We start from the raw sequence: 13,667 nt of genomic DNA on the forward strand, positions 1-13,667 counted from the left end.
CACGTGACTCAAAATGAGGCGGGATTATGACGTCAGAATCCATTTCCTTGGTAAACGGGTTATGCCAAACCAAAACTTATCTTACACTAAAGTAATGTTGCTTACAAAGCTGTTTTATTCTATTCTTATTTTTGAAAAAACTGATTTACATTTTTTGAATATAATGCAAACTGAGAAGGATATTTGGTTTGAGAATTGATATTTTTTATTCAAAAATTACAATTTTGTCACGTCATTTTGCATTATAAGTAAACTGTTTATACATAAGAAGTATCTATATATACATAAGTTTTTTCACATAAAGATTTGATTCCAAATAGGAAATGGATGCAATTAAGATTTAGAATTTTAAGTATTGCCAGGATAGCCTGCTTGTTAGGTTGTTGAGCCCTTGTTCAAGTGATCGTGAGTTCGATCACCGCTGGCCGAAGACTCCGTGTAGTAAATGGTGACTGGTGCTCGTTAAATCTGTCGGGTCACAAAGTCTTCTATGTTCACAAAACAAATCATATTTCAGGGGTACTGAATTGGAGATTCTCGGGTTCAGGTGAAAATTACGATCCGTGGATGCATAAATGGATATATGAATGGGTTCGCCCTGTAAATGGACTGTGACGTATGCGTGACTGAATAAGTATTTTTGGCCATAGATGGCTCCACTGAAGCGCAAGATAAACCTCTGCCTAAAATTCGCTTAGTTTCACCAAGCAGGTGGCATTAGAAACAACAACAGAATTTTAAGCAAATTAAAAAATTAATTAAGCAAACATAAATAAAGGCTTATTTTTTTTTAAACCTTTCTCCCCGAAAAACTGCAAAAAATAAATACTTATTCATTTATAATAACTTTTCTTAAGTATAATTTTGAATTGATTCAGGATAATAAACTGAACACGAAAGTTGTATTTTTCAATCTTATGCTATAATTAACTAAAATATGTAAGCAAAATGCATTTTAAAAAATAAAAGTCATAAAAAATTTTTTTAAAAATAAATATAAAATCACAAAAGCAATTTTTTGCATGTGTTTATATCATAGGTAGTTTAAAGAATTTAAAATGTGACGTAAAAAAAGTACTACTATATCTCGAAGAATTAAAGCGGATTGTGATTTTTAAATTTTCCTTTGTCAAAATTTGAATATAGTTAAAATTGCAAATTTTGTTGTGAAATTTGCTGGTTTATTGACAAGAAATACATTATTGAAATTTGTTTTCAAAATTTCAAAAATGAAGGAAACAAATTTGAAACATGATTTTTGAAATATTTTTTCCGGTTGAATTGTTTTTAATGCTTACATGATTGTTACTAATATTGTTTGAACAGAATTTAAACCATACGTTTATTTTAAATCAATTCAAATAACTTAAAATAAAATTATGAATGCAGAATTGACATTTGATAGAAAATATTTCATTTACCAATCAATTTACGAAATGCAACGTAAAATTGACTATTAGTGCATTACACTCACTTCAAACATATTTCACTAACTTCGTTTAATACCAAAATAACTTGAAGGAAGTAAAGGCATAAAAACACATTATTTAATGGGTCATTCTCACTGAAAAGGTATAAATAGACTAAAAGATTTTCTTAAATTAAGGTAATTAAACAAGTGATAAAAATTACATAAATGCCTTTATTTATTTTTGTTATATGTCCTTATAATAATGGTCAAGTTTTCTATTTTATTTTTCACAAGATTTAAAATATTTTAATTTCTGCCTTGTCCACGGAGGTGATGTAATAGTCAACGGAGGAGACATTTTATGTTATAAAATATAAAATGTCAATGAAGACTAATTCATTAATTATTGCGTTCAACTGATGTGAGCTTAACATTAATAAGTAAATAATAAAATATTTTTCATTATTAGAGATAGAGCTACTTCCGATTAATCATGCTGCTATGAAAGGAAACATCCATTTTTAACCTCTGTGTACAATTTTTTAAGTAACTCTCACTGAATATTAATAAATTAAAATGTAAAGTTTATTGAAATAAAAATTCAGACTCCACATGAAAGTTGAGTGTTGAGGGTAGGGGAGAGTGGGGTCAATTGTAACAGGGTACGANAGAACTTTGCCCAAACCCCAGTTGAACACACAATCCAAAACTGACACCAAAGAGAACAAAAACAACTGATAGTTAACATTAGAAAATAGAATGGCTACCATTCCCAGCAGCTGTCTTATAGGGATTTCGCATGTGTTGCCCTTTATTGCATATTTACCGAACTATGTTAATTGTCCATGGAGGAAGATTTCATTTTTGATGGACAAAGTTTGCTAGTCAATTATTTTATAAAAATAAAAAATTTTTTTAAAAATATTAAATAAAAAGTTACTATAATCATTTAACTAGATAAAACTATAAAAATCATTAAAATAACATTTAAATTGCATAACAGCCATTAAAAATTATTTTGTGTCACATGCGTAGGGACGTCCACAGATTTTGAAGTTATGTTTATTAAAAAATAAGAATGAAATATTAAATACATTTAGCAGAAATGCATATGATTTGTTAGTTAGAACTTTACGAAAAATGATGAAGAAGAATATTAAGAAATCTGCTGTATTTCCTAATATTTATTACTAAGGGACTTAAAAAATCACCTTTTTGTGAGAATGACCCTAATACAAATAAAAGAAAATGTCTTTAAAAAAAACCGTAAGCATGCTTCTTTACAGTGCTTTTTTCATACATAATTCTACAAGATTTTTATTTTATTTTATAACCATCTATGAACAGCTGACCCAATTATGGGTTTACGACTAATGATAATGAACTCCATAGCCTTGTAATTTCGAACCCAATCCAGTAAAAAAGAATATCATGGATAAGGTATTGGGAGAAATTTTGCCTTAGCGGAGGATGATGGATTTTTGATAGAATTAACCCGCATTTGCGTTACATAAAGAGGAAAACCTCCCATGGTTAGGCTGACGGCAAGGGGGCGTAAACCCATGATCCGTCTGCATGTAAACTCTCTTTACACACATAGTATCCCCAAGAGATTTTGAGCGCGCTAATTGGCTTTCTCGGCAACGCCATCTGTGACGTATGGCTATTTCATTCTGCCATGCTTGTTATTTTCAGCATAGAGCGATTTCTATACTCCAGCTTTTGTGTACAAACTTGAAATGTCAGTTTTTTCAACAGAGAAACTGCCTTCTTCATTTAAAAATGAAGTAAAAAATATTTCCTCAAATACCATGGGTAATGGAATTTGGGATTGTGGGTAATGGAATTTGGGGAACTTACCAATGCGAAATGGAATTCTAGAACTTCCANATTATTATTATAATTATACTAATATTATTATTAATTTTTATTATACTAATTTGATGTTTTACCAAAACATGATTGTTTACCTTGCATTTAACTAAAATTCATAACATTAATGTTAAAAAATATTAGCATAAAATTTAAAGCAAATTAGATTTAAATAAATGTGTTATTATTAAAATACAATTAATAACGCTGTTTAATTTTTTGAACAAAACTTTAACATTTGTCATAAAATTAGTATGAGAAATATACTGGAACTGATTTATGATTGATTTACATTTTGGGAACAAACTACCGAGAAATGTTATTGAGGAGAAGCTACAAAAAGACTTAACAGAAGGCAATGCCGAGAAAGCCAATCAGCGCTCTCAAAATCTCTTGGGGATACTATGTGTGTAAAGAGAGTTTACATGCGATCCGCATACCTCAGAGGATATCTTTACGTCAGCACTGCGGTCGGTGCAAGCCGGGTGCGGAATTCACATCGACCAGCCATTGCTGGGATTCGAATCCGGTTTACCTCATAAGAAGACGAATGCTCTATCCTCTGAGCCACGACTCTCTGCAAGATTTTGTGATATTTCCTTTAAACAATATTAATGTTAAATCGATTCTAATACGCGTACTTCTGTCATTTTTTTTAATTGATACCAATAACTTTATAAGGAATAATAGAATTAAATAAAATTATGAATAAAGAGGAAAAATAATTAACGTATAATACCATGATTCATAACATAAATTAAATAATTGTATTTGCACCGTAAATGAAAAAGAACCAAGTAAGATCAAAAACATGATTTATCCTAATTATGCAGAGGCTCGCAGTTTGTCTTAAACTTCTAAGACAATTCTTATTTAAAGGAATTTTTGAGACTTTAAAATAAAGTATGAATTAACTGCAACTGACACAAGACTAATTATAAACTAACTTCAAAAGAACAACATACTTTATACTGATAAAGGAAACCTGCTTGACATCATAATTTGAAGTATATTTATCATATAGTATATCACATTTAATATTCTGAAAAACAAAGATGATCCATTAAGTCTTAGGTGGGCTTAGGAATTGTTCGTTGGAGTGGGGAGGCCACGAAACTAAATTTTTATAGAGAAATACGCGAAATTTAAAAATTTTGATGAATGCTTCGTATTAATAACTATTCGTTTATGTTTCTTTCCAGTATTTGATAAGAATTTGTAATAACATTTTGCGTCTTGACGCACACGCGCGCACACACACACGCACGCACACACACTTATAAGAATCTGGAAAATAAAAGATATAATCTTTCCGTCAGCTCACACGATTATATCCGCAGAAAGGAGTGCTTTCTAATATTGTATCAATATAGCCGAAGCAAAATATACCAATACAATAGAGTAAGGAGCACTCAAAAACTTTTTTTTAAAAATTTACAACAAAGAAAATAAAACACATTAAGTAAAAATATCACGTAAAAACGGAAAATAAAATATGAAGAAAAAGCAGAATAAAACGTGAAACGAAATCTATAAAGTGAGTAGCGAATTCAAATGAACTAGCATGAAAGGGGAATTTTTTAAAATTGAATCAAAATAGTTTCGTAACAAGATTGCCAGATTGTAAAATATGAAACCAAAAGCGCAAACTGAGGTTAAAGCGTAAACAGAGGGGTTTTGTATTAAAGTTCGTTCTTACTGCAGTACTGAAGTGCGTTTGATTTGTTAGTTAAGAAGGATGGGCCCAAAAATGTATGTGCGCAAGGTAATATTATACTGGATAAAAAGATATGGATATAGAATAAGAAGTTGACAATAATTTTAGAAAATTAATATTTATTTAAGAAAAAAAAATAGAAAAGAGAAAGAAACATGAATTGCCTGTTTTGGACATAATTTTAGCCACGGATTCGCCCGAAATGAATTTGCAAATGGTAAAAATTGTATAAATTAGCAAGGAAATTTTTTAGTTAATTTATTTACAATAATGCACAATAAACTCAATGATTTTAAATAGAATTTAATTACTTTAGTTTGGTATCCATTGTTTTTTTATCAAATTTTGAGACTTTATCTATTTGTTCTTAGGATAAATAAATATTATTGCATATTCTTTTAATTCTATTCATTTCATTGAAAATGTTATTTAAATAGATGTTCCCAGAAACATTAGAAATCCAAGTAATTAGTTTATATATTTTAAAATTAAAATCCTTTCTTTTATCGCATAAATCAACAAACCAGATATTTTCTTCTCTTATAATACCCAAATACAAATAATTAAAATTAATATTATGATCATGATTACGAAGCAAGATTAATTCCTCGAGGTAAATATTACTTAATAAAATAGTATAATCTTGCAAATTAAAGATAATTAAATTATCAATAAACCTAAAAGCAAATTTAATATTAAGAGTATAATTTTTTCCACAATAATGCAAAAATCATCCTTATGGGCATTCAAAAATTAAAATTTTGCTATTTCATTTTGCATTATAAGTAAACTGAGTAATACATAAGAATTATATATACATACATAAGAACTTTTTTAAATTTCTTTCCCCTAAAAGTTAGATCCCAAATAAGAAATGGAAATATTTTAGATTTAGAATTTTAATTACTGCCAGGATAGGCTGTAATAGAGCGTTCGGCCCATGTCCAACTGATCGTAAGTTCGATCACCGCAGGCCAAAGATTCTCCGTGTAGTAAATGGTGACTGGTGCAAGTTAATTCTGACAGGTCACAAAGTCTTCTCAAAACATATAATTCCCAATCATGTCTATGTTCCCAATCATGTCTATGTTCCCAAAACATGTAATTCCCAATCATGTCTATGTTCCCAAAACATATCATAAATCTGGGGGTACTGAATAGGAGATTGATCGTTCTCTAGTTCAGGTCAAATTTACGATATGTGGATGAATAAATGGATATATGCCCTGTAAATGGGCTATGATGTGTGTGTGTGACAGAATTGGTATTTTTGGCCATAGATGGCACCACTGAAGTACAAGAAACCCGTCTTTGCCTTAAATTCGCTTAGTTCACCGAGCAAGCTTGCTACAACAAGAACATTTTAGTTTTTACTGGAGATGCAAATAATTTTTAAGGGGCCGTTCAGAAAGTACGTACTCCAAAAAGGAGAAATTTGAACCCCCTCCCCCCTTCGTACATTACCGTACATAAGGTCTTACTCCCCCCCCCTTAGAGTATATACATTTTATTAGTCTACCCCCCTTTTTCATAAAAATTAAAATAATTATGCTTTAAATTAAATTAAATATTTATTTAAAATATTTGATTCATTTAAATGATTTAAACAATAACACCCAACTTTATCTTTGAATCAATAAATAAAACAATCTTATCTGATCAACATAATAATTTCCTACAATCAATACAATTAATTTACAGTATTTTCCCAAAGATATTCCAAATGCTTCTCGAGAGACACCAATTCAGCGTTACTCTTGTCTGCGACTGATGAAAAATTTAGATTATCTTCATCAACGAGATCATCTTCGATCCACTCTGCATCATCTTCGTTTTCCTGGTTTCGGAGGATAACCAAAAGTTCTTTCTGCCGACGAACTGGTCTTACTTTGTTGATTTGCGAAGAAGATTTACATATTTTCTTGTGATCTTTCAAACAAGTTAAAAATGCAAAATATGTACCACAAGTAGGACAAATTTTGCTTTTAATATCACCCTCTACCGATGAACATGCTGCATCGTATGGTATTTCTGTGATGGAGTTCAAACCTATTTTTTTAATTAACAGCTGCTTTTAAAATTGGCTCCAACGTTTGAGATAAAAATAATGATGGAAAAGTTCCTCGTGGTTGATTAATATGAAGTCCATCATCAGTTTGTGCTATGGGCACAGGTACTGATAAAAATCTGTTAGGCACAAGCTAAAGAATTGAACTCTGAAATTTAGAACAACAGGATTCATCGTTACACTTAACGATTTGCAGTAGTTATTTGCTGTTTCTCACGTGCTTAGCTTGCCAAGTCAGATCTTTTTCTCGCATTTGTGAAGAACACAGTTCTGAGTTTTCCGGGTGAATGTATTCACTCATAACTGGAAACTTGTCAATTTCTACAATAATAATTTGCAATTTTTTATTTTGCGAGACAACTTTTTTTGAGAACTGATTTACTCATTCTAACAAGTGGTCACCGTGTGAAAAAAAATAAAAGAACAAACATATGTATAATACATGTGTAGGAAAAAGTCAAATTTAAATTTGGTGTATGCTTATAATGTACGTACTTTGTATATTAACTCCCCCCCCTCCCCATCGTACCGCACCGTACAAAATATCAAATCCCCTCCCCCCCCATCGGGATGTACGTACTTTTTGAGCGGCCCCTAACTCTTCATTTATTTTTGCTTATCTTTTTTTTAATTCTCAAAACCTTTCTCCCTAAAAACTGCAAAAAATAAATACTTATTCATTTATAATAACTTTTCTTGAGTATAATATTGAATTAATTCCGAATAATAAACTGAACACGAGAGTTGTATTTTTAAATTTTATGCTATTATTAGCTAAAATAAGTAAGCAAAATGCATTTTGCAAAATAAAATTCATACAAATTTTTTTTCAAAATAAATATAAAATCACAAAAGCAATTTTTTGTATGTGTTTATATCATGGGTAGTTTAAAGAATTTAAAATGTGAAGTAAAAAAAGTACTACATCGCGAAGAATAAAAAATAAGTGTGAGATTTTAAATTTCCCTTCTTTAAAATTTGAATATTGTTAAAATTTTTTGAAATTTTCTGTTTTATTCACAAGGAATACATTATTGAAATTGCTTTTTTTTAATTTCTAAAATTACAGAAACAAATTTGAAACATGATTTTTGAAATATTTTTTCCGGTTGAATCGTTTTTAATACTTACCTGATTGTTACTAATATTGTTTGAACAGAATTTAAACCATACGTTTATTGTAAATCGATTCAAATGACTTTAAAAATAAATTTATGAATGAACAGGAAAACATGAACAGGAAAACCACCCATGGTTAGTCTGACGGTAAGGGGACTTAATCCCATGATACGTCTACCTCTGAGGATATTTTTACGTCGGAACTGCGGTCGGTGCAAGCCGGGTGCAGAATTCGACCAGCCATAGCTGGAACTCGAACCCGGTTCTCCTCAATTGAGGTGAAACGCTCTATCCCTTGAACCACTACGGCTCTCCGAGATTTTGCAATATTTCGCATTTATAAGAAAATCATTTTTGTATTTAAACAACATTAAACTTAAATCGATTCCTACCGCGTAAGTCTAAAAATTTTTTTTTATTGATACCGACAATTTAATAAGGAATAACGGAATCTTAATTTCAGACTTATAGATAGATTGATAATTCTAAATGAAATTATAATTTAAGAAGAGAAATAGTTAACGGAAAATACTTTATTTACTACTTATTAAGTAATATATAACGTGAATTAAATAACTGTATTTGCACCATAAATGAAAAGAAGAAAAAACAACTAAGCGCAAAAACATGATTTATCCGAGTTACGCATAGGTTTACAGTTAGTTTCAAACTTCTAATACAATACAATTTAACTGAATTTTTGGGATTTTAAAATCAACTATGAATTAATTACAAGTGGCACTAAAACTAATAATAAACTAACTTCAAAAGATCAAAATTCTTTAAACTAATAAAGGAAACTTGCTGTAACTTAATTTGAAATATATTTATCATACGGATGGTATTTTCTACATTAGAGATTGCTGCAAGCACTATACCACCTATACTCCCGGGTTTCTGTTTCCGTTGTATTTTAAAGCCATTTGACTCGCAACGTGATCAAGACTGTAAGCATGCGGTTTCGAATGTAATGAAAACGTGAAATCTATATCAGAAAAAGAATTCCTTAACGTNAACGTTTGGTAATTTTTTTATTGAATGAGAAAAGAATGTTAGAAAGCTACGCTTGGCGCATTACAATCTCGCCAATGAGGGCGCGGACATTAATTTCAGACTTATAGATAGATTTATAATTCTAAATGAAATTATAATTTAAGAAGAGAAATAGTTAACGGAAAATACTTTATTTACTAATCATTAAATAATATATAACGTGAATTAAATAACTGTATTTGCACCATAAATGGAAAGAAGAAAAAACAACTAAGCGCAAAAAACATGATTTATCCGAGTTACGCATAGGTTTACAGTTAGTTTCGAACTTCTAATACGATACAAATTTAACTGAATTTTTGGGACTTTAAAATCAACTATGAATTAATTACAAGTGGCACTAAAACTAATAATAAACTAACTTCAAAAGATCAAAATTCTTTAAACTAATAAAGGAAACCTGCTGCAACATAATTTGAAATATATTTATCATACGGATGGTATTTTCTACATTAGAGATTGCTGCAAGCTCTATACCTCCTATACTCCCGGGTTTCTGTTTCCGTTGTATTTTAAAGCCATTTGACTCGCAACGTGATCAAGACTGTAAGCATGCGGTTTCGAATGTAATGAAAACGTGAAATCTATATTAGAAAAAGAATTCCGTAACGTCCTGATAGGGATTGTTTGCTAATAATGATAATAAAAACATTTCTAGATTAATTTCCTGTAATATTAAATATATATCGTTTTATTGAAATGTCTCGATTAAGAATGAAACATTTTGCATTTAAAATAAGAGTTTCTTAATAAATCTCAATGTAGAGAAGAATTAAATTTATTGAACCTTGGTAAACCTTGCCAAATTGCGACAAAAAAATAAAATTAAATATCGTACAATAAGCTAAATATTTCTGTTTTGTTTATAAATAGTTAAGTAGAAATTACTTTTTTTCGTATCTTCGAATATGCTTTAATTTTGTGTGAATAAGGATTAAATTAATGAATTTAAGATGCAAATGCTTTACTGAATTTAAGATGCAAATGCTTTACTGAAGCGTTCAAATAATGAATTACGCGTAATCGAAATTAAAAAATAAGCATAGAATAAAGTAAATCTTAAAATTTAAAATAAAGAGTAAAATAAAAATTGCGTACAGAAATGCATAAAAAACCAGGCAAAGCGAAAATATAAGGTGCAAAAATTAAAATGTTTACTGTGAGTAAAATAAAAATAAGGAGAAAATGAAGTAAAACTTAAAATATTAACTAGAAATTACAGGAGAGAATAAAAGAGTAGAAAAATGTAAAATATCAGGAATAGTTAAAGCGTAAAACATGAAGTATAAGGTAAAGCATTACGTAAAGAGTGAGATATAAAGTGAAGCATAAAGTAAATTTGAAAAATAGTCAAGCGTATGTAAAAAATAGAATTAAATGAAGGCGGAAAATATAAAAGTAAAGCGTAAAGTAAAGAGAGGAAGGTAAAAATCGGAAAGTATAGAAAGTTAAATATAGAAAAAAGTTAAGCATGGTGGAATGTAGAGCGTAAAGTAATGTGCAAAATATTAAGAAACGTGTAAAGCAAATAAAGCGTAAATTCAAGCGAGGTGTGTTATATACAGTAATGTGTAAAATTAACCGTTAAATATCATATTAAATATAGAATAATATAAGGCAAGAAATTATATAAAAGTGTATTATGTAAAAATGAAAATAAGGTTGAATTATAAAGCAATGCATAAATTAGAAAGTATAAAAAAATGTAAAATACAGTAAAAAGTAAAGTGTAAAGTAAAGAAGGCACTAAAATAAAATATAGTAAAAAGCGCAGCATAGCTTAAAGTAAAGTATAAAGTAGAAGCGTCAAGTAAACTAAGCATAAAGTAAAGCATGAAGTAAAATAAAATGTGGAGTGCAAATTAAATCACAAAATATAAAGGAAAGAAAACAGCTAGTAAAGTAAAGCTTAAAGTAAAAAGTGGAAAGCCTAATTAAAAATTGTGGTAACTGGAAAGTAACCGTAGAATTAAATGTAAAGTAAAATGCATGTCAAGTAGCAAGTATAGTAAACCATAGAATATAATGTAAAGACTTTTAAACTTTCTCAGAAAAGACTAGTAGCTTGCATCTTAAATTATTTATTCACAAGTTAGAGATGCACAAAACAGACATAAAAACGACACATAACAGACAAAATTTAACCAAGACATTTATCAAAATACCGCCATCATCATTTTTATAATCTCGACTNTTTCTACAAACAGCAGTTTATATATAGTTTTGACTAAAACTAATATAAGACAAGAGTAAACTAAAATTAAAATAACGTGTGAAATATAGGGGCCACTTTTTCAAAATATATTTAATTCATATTATTTATGTAAGGCATTTCTCCAAACATCATATACACTACGCGGTTTATTTCTAAAATTTTCAAAAGAAACCATATTCGCTATAAATCTCTGTTTTTCGCATTGCCGCAAGTGGAGAAGATGAAAAAATTAGTTTTATTCGTCATTTTTTTCTTATTAACATCATAAAACGAGAGAATTCGTCAAAGACCGGGATATCGTGGTTAGTAAGGAGCTGGGACCATGTTTAAATGGTCTCGAGTTCGATCCTCGCCGGCCGAAGACTCCCCATTTAGCAAATGGTAACTAGTGCACTTTAACTCGGTCAGGTCATTAAGTCCTCCATGTTTCCATTACAAATCAAACTTTGGTGGGAACTGTTCGCTAAATCGTTCCCTGGTTCAGATCAAAATTATGATCGGTGGATGAATAAATGGGTCTACCATTTTAATGAGCTGCGACGTGTGTGTGTCTGAAGTCACATTATTGGCCGTAGATGGCTTCTCTAAAAAGCACGGTAGCTATCTTATGAAGACAAAATTCAAACTTTCTAAACATAAGAAAACGAAAAATTTCTTTTCCCAGAAGTCTCTGGTAGGTAAAATAGCATATACTTGGGCTAACAATTTCCAGAAAGGGCAATCGTCCGCTCTTAAAATTGACATGACATGAGATATGACATGAGATATAACATGAGATAATTACACGAGATATGCGCAGAGATAAAAATATATATAATATTTTTGTAGAAAAATGTTTTTTATATTGTATAACTCAATGTTTAATATTTTTTTCTGTAACTTATAATTGATCCAGTAGAAGCATCCACGTTGAGAATCTATTTTTGCTGAAGATTGGTGGCAAGGTTCAAACTTTTTCCTACTTCATCAAGTCGCTACATTTCATATATTTTTCTTTTTGCACTATATCCTTTTTATTTTGTGGCTTCCTTCGCGAAAAGTTTCGGCAAGCTATTTGCTATAATTCGATAACGTTTTGAAGCACAATTCGAACTTGGAGGATCGATGAAAAATTTAACCAAAAGTAAATTTTGCTGAAACTTTTTATGATTTTTTTGCTAAGCGAAATAGGAAAAATTAGTAACAAATTGTGTGTCATTTTTTAGGTGTGCCAGTGTCATTTTTTAAGGGGGCCACTTTTTCAAAAATTGGAAATTTAAAGCGATTAAAATAGCTATTCATATTATTTAAATAAAGCACTTCTCAAAATATAATTTACACTACACGATTCATTTCTAAAATGCAGAAAAAATTTTCTGTACCTTTTAAGTAATTTTATTTAAAATTTAAGCATAGTATAAATAACGTTTTTATTTTATAAACGTTAGCTCTTAATCTTTTAAATCAGTAATGCTAGATGCAATAAGTGTTAGTTTAGATTCGTAAAGTTTATTAGATACTGAACAAAACTGATATTATTAGGATAAATCTAGCGCAATATATTATATTAAATTATTTTTTATCAACCATAAATTAAAATTTGATGTGTAATTAAGTTTATTTCTAAATGAATCTTTGACAACGAAATTCTGTTCCCCTGAAATATTGATATTGTAAAATAAAATTATTTAGAGTTTCATTATTCAAAAATGAAGAAAATATTGAAAATGTTTAAAAAAAAATTAGTGAGAAATATAAAACTGAAAAAAAATAGTCACTTATTCGTAAAACAAAACTCAAAACCAGGAAATTTTCGAAAAAAACGACGATAGAAAGAGTCTATTAAAAACACTTAAAAATGCCCCTGAATAAAATCGCCGTCAAAAACAATTTAAAATTTAATTCTAATAAAAAAATCATATTTTTTTAATTCTTAAAAGAAACCTTTATCACTGTAAATCTCGGTTTTTCGTATTGCCTGAAGTGGAGGAGATAAAAATTTTTTTTTATTCGTCATTGAAATATTATTTGGTAATTTTGTAACATCCAAGAATGAAAGAATTCTTCGGAGACCAGGATAGCCTGAATGGTAGAGCGTTAACACCATGTTTAAGTGGCCGTGAGTTTGATCCTCGTCCACCGAAGACTCCCCGTTTAGTAAATGGTGATTGGTGTACGTTATCTCGGTCGGGTCACAAAATCTTCAATGTTTCCACAACAAATGAAACTTCTG

This window comes from Parasteatoda tepidariorum, chromosome X1, assembly GCF_043381705.1.
Source record: "Parasteatoda tepidariorum isolate YZ-2023 chromosome X1, CAS_Ptep_4.0, whole genome shotgun sequence".
Lineage (NCBI taxonomy): Eukaryota > Metazoa > Arthropoda > Arachnida > Araneae > Theridiidae > Parasteatoda > Parasteatoda tepidariorum.